The following is a 6771-nucleotide window of genomic DNA, read 5'->3' on the forward strand; positions in this document are numbered from 1 at the left end:
ACAAAAATAAAAATAAGCAAGTAACATACAGAACCAAATACACACATCCTTTCGTACTTTAAGCTCATTATTCTTGAAAAATAATCCATCAAAGCATTTAAATTATGAGCAGATCTCTCTCACTAATTGAGCAAATATATTAATCCTACATCAAAGTTACAAGATACTAAAATATTTTTAAAAATTAATATTATGACGATTGCAATAACTATTAATATCATATCCAGACACCTTGTTGGAACGTGAATGCCTTCAATAGCTCCACTGAAGTCTTCCAACAATAACAAAATAGCAACAATATTAATATAAGTTTTAGTAATATAATAATAAAAATAATAAAATAATTTTATTACTTAATTTATTTTTAAAAAAAAGATAAATTTTTTTTGTACTCTCTGTTATTCTCTCTGACGATGCAAATCCAGATTTAACTATCATATCTGTTGCAATGCTATTTAATATTTTCAACACTATATTGAATTTTTTGCTAGTATTGTAATGTGAACGAACAAATATTTTATGAATGAAAGAGTATCTACTACTGCATGTGACCGACAACGAATAAAAACATGACAAGCATTTCTCAAATACAAATGTATCTTATATCTTGTAAGGATGTTTTTTTCTCTAATGATGTTGCACAATTTCAAAAATACATTGGGATACATTCTATAAATATCTCAAAAGTGTGTTGGATCTCTTTTACTATTATATTAATATAATCAGGAAGTTACTGCTCATCTACGTAAGAGGTGGTGAACACGTTCGTTATGCATATCAGCCATATGCTCAATCATCACACATAGGTCCTAAAAAATTCCATCAATAAACACTTAACTGTTTCGTTTAATTTTTCTTCCAAATCCTTTTCTTCCATTTGTTCTTCTACTTTATGGAAGTTCATATTAGATAATTAAATGAACTACCTGATAATAAACAAGAATTAAAGTAAAAAAAACTCCAATAATTTATGAAAATTATTCCACTTGTAACCAATAGAAGACGTACTTGATAAAAAGAAGAAAAAAAAAAGTTTTTTGATTCATTAACTTGTCCATGTTTTGGTTTTGGTCCATTAATTTTTTCGATGTAGTTATTGGTACACTAACTTTGCATTTTCATTGTTTTTTGGTCCAACTGCATATGTGTAAGCTTCTGATTGGCCTAGTCATTATTTTGGACCAATAAAAAATTGGCACGTGTGCAGTTGGACCAAAAAATACTAAAAATGCAAAATTATTCTACCAAAATCCACATCGAAAAAGTTAATGAACCAAAACCAAAACCAAAACCAAAACATGAACAAATTAATGAACCAAAAAACTTATTTTAAAAAAAAAAACACCAAACTTGTAAAATAATAAATAATCCAAAAGTAAAAAATTTGTTGCTATTTCATCATTACAAAGAGAATGATGTGGCCATTGCCAATGTTGTGGCTACCACTCGAAACTTGTAAAATAAAAAAATAACGTAATCCTCGCTACAACCACAACATTAACAAAAGAATGATGCTAACAAAAATCAACATTAACAAAAAGAATGATGCTAACAAAAATCGTGACCCGCCACCACCACCAAGAGGTCTCAACCACGAAGATCTTGTGGTCATTGCCAATGTTGTGGCTACTACTCTTCAGGGGTTGGTGAACCCCAATGCTAACCAGCCACCACTTCCAGCGTAACCCAACGGGATTAAGAACCATTACGAGTCCCTCCAGAGAGCAAGAGTTCCAAAATTTGATGGAAGTTCCGATCATGAGGTCAGACATAATTACATGAAGGAGGTGGAGAACCATCTTCGGCAGCTTGAGGTTCTACAAGAAATTAAGGTGTATGTGATTCCACCTTTCCTAGTGTATAAAACAACCAAACATGGTGGGAAGGAGTCTCACCAGCCATGCTAGGGGCGAGACCTTTCACCTAGCAAAGGTTTCGAGAGGATTTTCTGAAGCAGTATTTCCTGATAGTTGTTCGAGTACATAAGCTATCCGAGTTTGAAAGTTTAGTCCAATAACCAGACATGTCAGTGTATTCATCCAATTTCCACGCATTGGGAACTTACCATCCTACCATCATGGTAGATGAAGTCTTGAAAATGAATCGCTTCAGGAAAGGATTGAACAACCGAATCTAGTTTGCCCTTGATGTTATCTAGCCTAAACAGCTCTTATGAAGTGATGGGATCCGCGATCAGAGCGGAGAATGACATAAAAAAGTGTGAGATTGAGAACAAGCTCAAACATCCTCTGCCTAGTCCGCACCAACCACGGGGCCAGCAGTTCAAGAAGCCAAAATATTCCAGCAATCCGACCATCAGCATCCAAACCAAGGGAACCCAATCCTAGCACTCAAATAATGGAATTAAATGGGGAGCCTAATAGTCAGATTTCTCCCTATAAATAGCACTCAGATTTCTGATTAGGGGTTACACAATATTCTGAGCAAATACATATCAAAAATGAGTTTGAGCATTGAGTTGAGCTACCAGTACAGTAGAGGAACGACCAGTTGAGCTCTCTCAGGACCAACCGAAATCTGTTTTAGCATTTTCGGTAAGTGGGATTTCGGTTTTAAAGCTAATATTATGTTTTAAGATCTGTTCCACCATGTATATCTGTTTTCAAATTCTGAATCTCTAAAAATTTTAATGTTGATGCATTGATGTTTGCGAACTAGTTGTAGGAATATATATTCTGAAAACTTTGCTCTGTTTCTACTATGTTCTGATTTTTCACCCTTTAGAGGATAAACATATAAGGGGATGATATTAGTTAGCCACAAAAATCATGAGTAAACTGATGTATAATTTGATTCTATAACTATGTTGAATATATATCATTTCAGCTCTGCTCTGGTTCTCTGTATGAATATGAATGTTTTTTGATAAAATGATTTAAAAGTTTGGATATTTTCCCCATTTAGCGAGTGACACACACATCACTCACCCACCCGAACTATCTCAGATAACCCTCATGGTTTTGCTTTTGGACTTTACCCAAAATGCCTTATACCAATGGAGATATTGTTCCATATATTAACTCATGATCCTTCCCTTGATCTTCCAATATGGGACTTTGGTTTGATACCCAACAATTCTCCCCTCAAACGAAGTCCCAAAATTATTCACATAGTCCGGGTCTCCCCTCAATTCATCCTCTGATCGAGGCCACTCGTATTTAATGCATTAAAGCGCACGTCTTACATGAATTAGCGGGAGCATCACCCCTTTAAAGTTTATCACGGATCTTACTGTGAGTCCTCACCTCCTTAGTTTAAGTCTCCGAGGATTCCACCCACATTGGCTCAATCAGACCATGGATCATTCCCACATATGAGACCATTTGTTAAGAAACGAAATCCGGATATCTCCACCATTATTACTTTGATGAATTATTTACTTCAATGCTTCATTTCCATAGAATATAGATCCTATATTAAACTTTATTAAGAACTTGGTGACTAATGAGATGATTCTCCCTATGTGCACTGTAACGCCTCGTTTTTATCTTAAATGAGTTTATTTGAGTTAATCGGAGATTACAGAGTTCACGAGCCGACTTGATTTTGATCAGGGTCCATTTTGCAAATTTTGGAAATTTCAGGAACTAAAACGCAAATATCGAATTTTATATATTATCTACACTTGTATTGACTTGGTCATTCACTCTTCTTCCTCCCCCAACCGAGAAGCACCATTGAAGACGCCTCTTTGAGCTTTTGAGCTTTGTGATTTCATTCCGAGCTCGATCCGGCCGTTGGAAATTATTTATGAAGGTAGTTTAGCGATCACTGCAACGAGAGCTCCGTTATATCGTAAGTTTTTATACGATCGGTTACATTCTAGTTTTTGGATGTTGTTAGAATCGTTTGAGATTCGAGTATGTTGTTCTTGACAGAGTTCTGATCGTTTATTATCTGTCGGTTTTGAATTAGAGCGACGTTCGGATTTGTTATGATTTTTGGAAGCCATTTTCGAAAATATGGATTTTTAGATTGATGGGTTTGCTTTGTTATTGTTGTGTTGGGCATTGATATGAGTTGATATCGGTATTGAACTGCTGTTTGCATTTCCGGTTTGTTCAGTTTTAGCCGTTATGCCGCCGGTTTGAGTTTTTGGGTTTTCGAATCGTTTTTGAATTGATTGAAGCTTTGGCTTGTGAGTGATCGTTGTTGTTGATCAACTCTTGTCTTCGTACAGATTCGTTGGAGTGGTCGAGCCCTGTGTTAGCAACATTTGTTCGTCGAAAGTTGGACGAAGAACGGTAAAGAGAATTACCTTGAACCGCGGTTGTTGTTTAGATTGTTTAGTCTTTGATACAATCTTTTGTTGTAGCTTATCCGGAGTTGGAACTACTGCATTGAAAGGTAAAAGCAGTCATCGTAGCGGGATAGCATACTCGGAACAGTTGGTTCTCGAGTTTCCCTTTTTAAATCACATATTGCATCTACACTTGTTCTAGCATGAGAAACTTGTGTCTTGTTGATTGATTTTGCTTTTGATTATGTGGATTATGTTTATATTTTTGTTATGCATTCATCTTGAGCCTACGTTGATTTCAGCGGGCAGAACCGCTCTTTTTGTTTAGACGTTTGGGAACTATGATTGAGTGGCCTAGGTCGTAGTCTTTTGCCTAGTGCTAGCATACTCATTATAGTTGCTCAAAGTATAGAGGAGTGGGATACGTGGCACCACCTCGATTAGGAGAGTCGGTGAGTCGTTACGTGATCTCATCCTCGGGGTCCCAAAAGCACAGCAGCAATCCCTCGTTTATCAGATTTGATATCCCGGTTTAAAGACATGCATCTTGTTGTGAAATTTCCTCGCAAGCGTACGAGTGTCAAGTTTTAATATAGTGATTAAATCAGATATCGATCCCACAGGAAGTAAAATGAAAATATTTAGTACTTGTAATTAAAATAGTCCAAACTTTATCTAGAAAATCAAACTTTGAGAATTTTGCAATAAAAATAAAATAATTAAGAGATTTAAAATCACGCACACAACTTTCAGATTAAAAATCAATCAGAGAAAAATGGTCTAGAGGTATAGATTTCACCTGGTTTCAACAACAATCAATCCTAATTAATTTAGTTTCATGAATTCCAGTCAATTAATAGCCAAGAACACTTAAGTTTATTATTTCCCTCTCCCGAGCAACAAATAATGTTTATCAACTACAATTCAATTCCAATATTCCTATTAAGAATTTATCGCAGTGATCTATCACAAAACAATGTTCTTTTTAAAAGCTCTGTTAAAATTATATACTCTTCCGAGCTGTATAAATAATTAACAGTGTAATTTCTAATGTCCTATTCAAAATCTCCTCTCCCGAGCAATGATTTTAAATAAATATAACAAATCAATTATTGATCAGATAATTGAAAAGACAATCAATTCTAGAAGAAACAATTAATCTAGAAGAAACTCAATTCAATAAAATCAAAAATTCATGAAAGCGTCTACACCAGGTTCCATCCGACCTCTAGACTCTAAAAAATTAGTTCATAATAAAATTTTGAAAACAATAAATCATAAATCCAAACATATTCAGAATTAAATAAATAAAGATAAAAGAAACAAATCCGTCGTCGACGCCGTGTCCGGACTATCGAACTCCGTCTTCGTTCTTCAAGTTAAGCTCCAGAAAATCCTCAGCAAATCACGATCAATTCTCTGATATCCTAATGTGTGTGTGGCGGCTCCCCCCTTTTCTCCTCTGATAAGAATTCCTTTTTATATTGCGTACAAAAGCCCACAAAATCAAGCCCAAGAATTAATTGCTCGAAATAATTAAAATTTCCAAATCTCGATCGGGCGGGCGCTCTATGAACAGCGCAAGCGCGCCTTCAACTCGACTCCAATTCTCCCAGAGAAATAGAAACAGCGCGATAGCTCTTGAAGAAGCGCTAACAAGGAGCGCTGATCTTTTGGCCCATACTATTTCTTTTCTTTCTCTGTACGTTTCTTTTCTTTTCTTCTTTCTTCTTCCCTTTTATTCTTTTGATTCTTTTCTCTCCAATATCATTTTTCTCATTTTTCCTCCTTTTCCACATAAATTCCATAATTTTCTACAAACACAAAAACAACAAAATACCCACATAAATCTGCTCGAAACAAGCAATTAACAATTAAAAGCATATATAAATTAAGTGTATAAAATACACTTATCAAATACCCCCAAACTTAGACTTTTGCTAGTCCGAGCAAAACTATTAAATTCCAAAAACTCATTCTCTCAAAAACCAACAAGAATAGTCAAGAAATATTTTGGAGCAATGGCCTCAGCAATGATTTCAAAAAAATATCAAATCCAATCTCATCCAACCTACTAACACTTGAAAGTTTCGACCAATCACAAAATAATAATCGCATAAACTCACAATCTCCGCAACTCAAGTTCAAAACACCCTTCTCCAAGTTCAATTCAAACATTCATAGATCATGAGGACTTTTCAAGGTAGAATATGATCAAATAAAGGATATTTATCAAAAACACTCACAATTAGGTAAATTCAACGAATAATAGTGTGTGCATGTTTCGATCAAAATTCATAATCATTAAAAGCATCAATCAACAGTCCATAGGCTAAATTCTCGCAACTCTTCTCCACTAGTATATTGGGCAACTGAGACTCGGTCACTAGGACTTATTCAGCTTATAATGTAAGGCCTGGCTCATGGCTACAAATGAAGGATAAGAATTCAAAAATAAGGAGTAATTTATAATTTTATGCTCAATTACGACTCCTTTTTCATTCACAATT

This window comes from Henckelia pumila, chromosome 1 (genome assembly GCF_033568475.1).
Source record: "Henckelia pumila isolate YLH828 chromosome 1, ASM3356847v2, whole genome shotgun sequence".
Taxonomy (NCBI): domain Eukaryota; kingdom Viridiplantae; phylum Streptophyta; class Magnoliopsida; order Lamiales; family Gesneriaceae; genus Henckelia; species Henckelia pumila.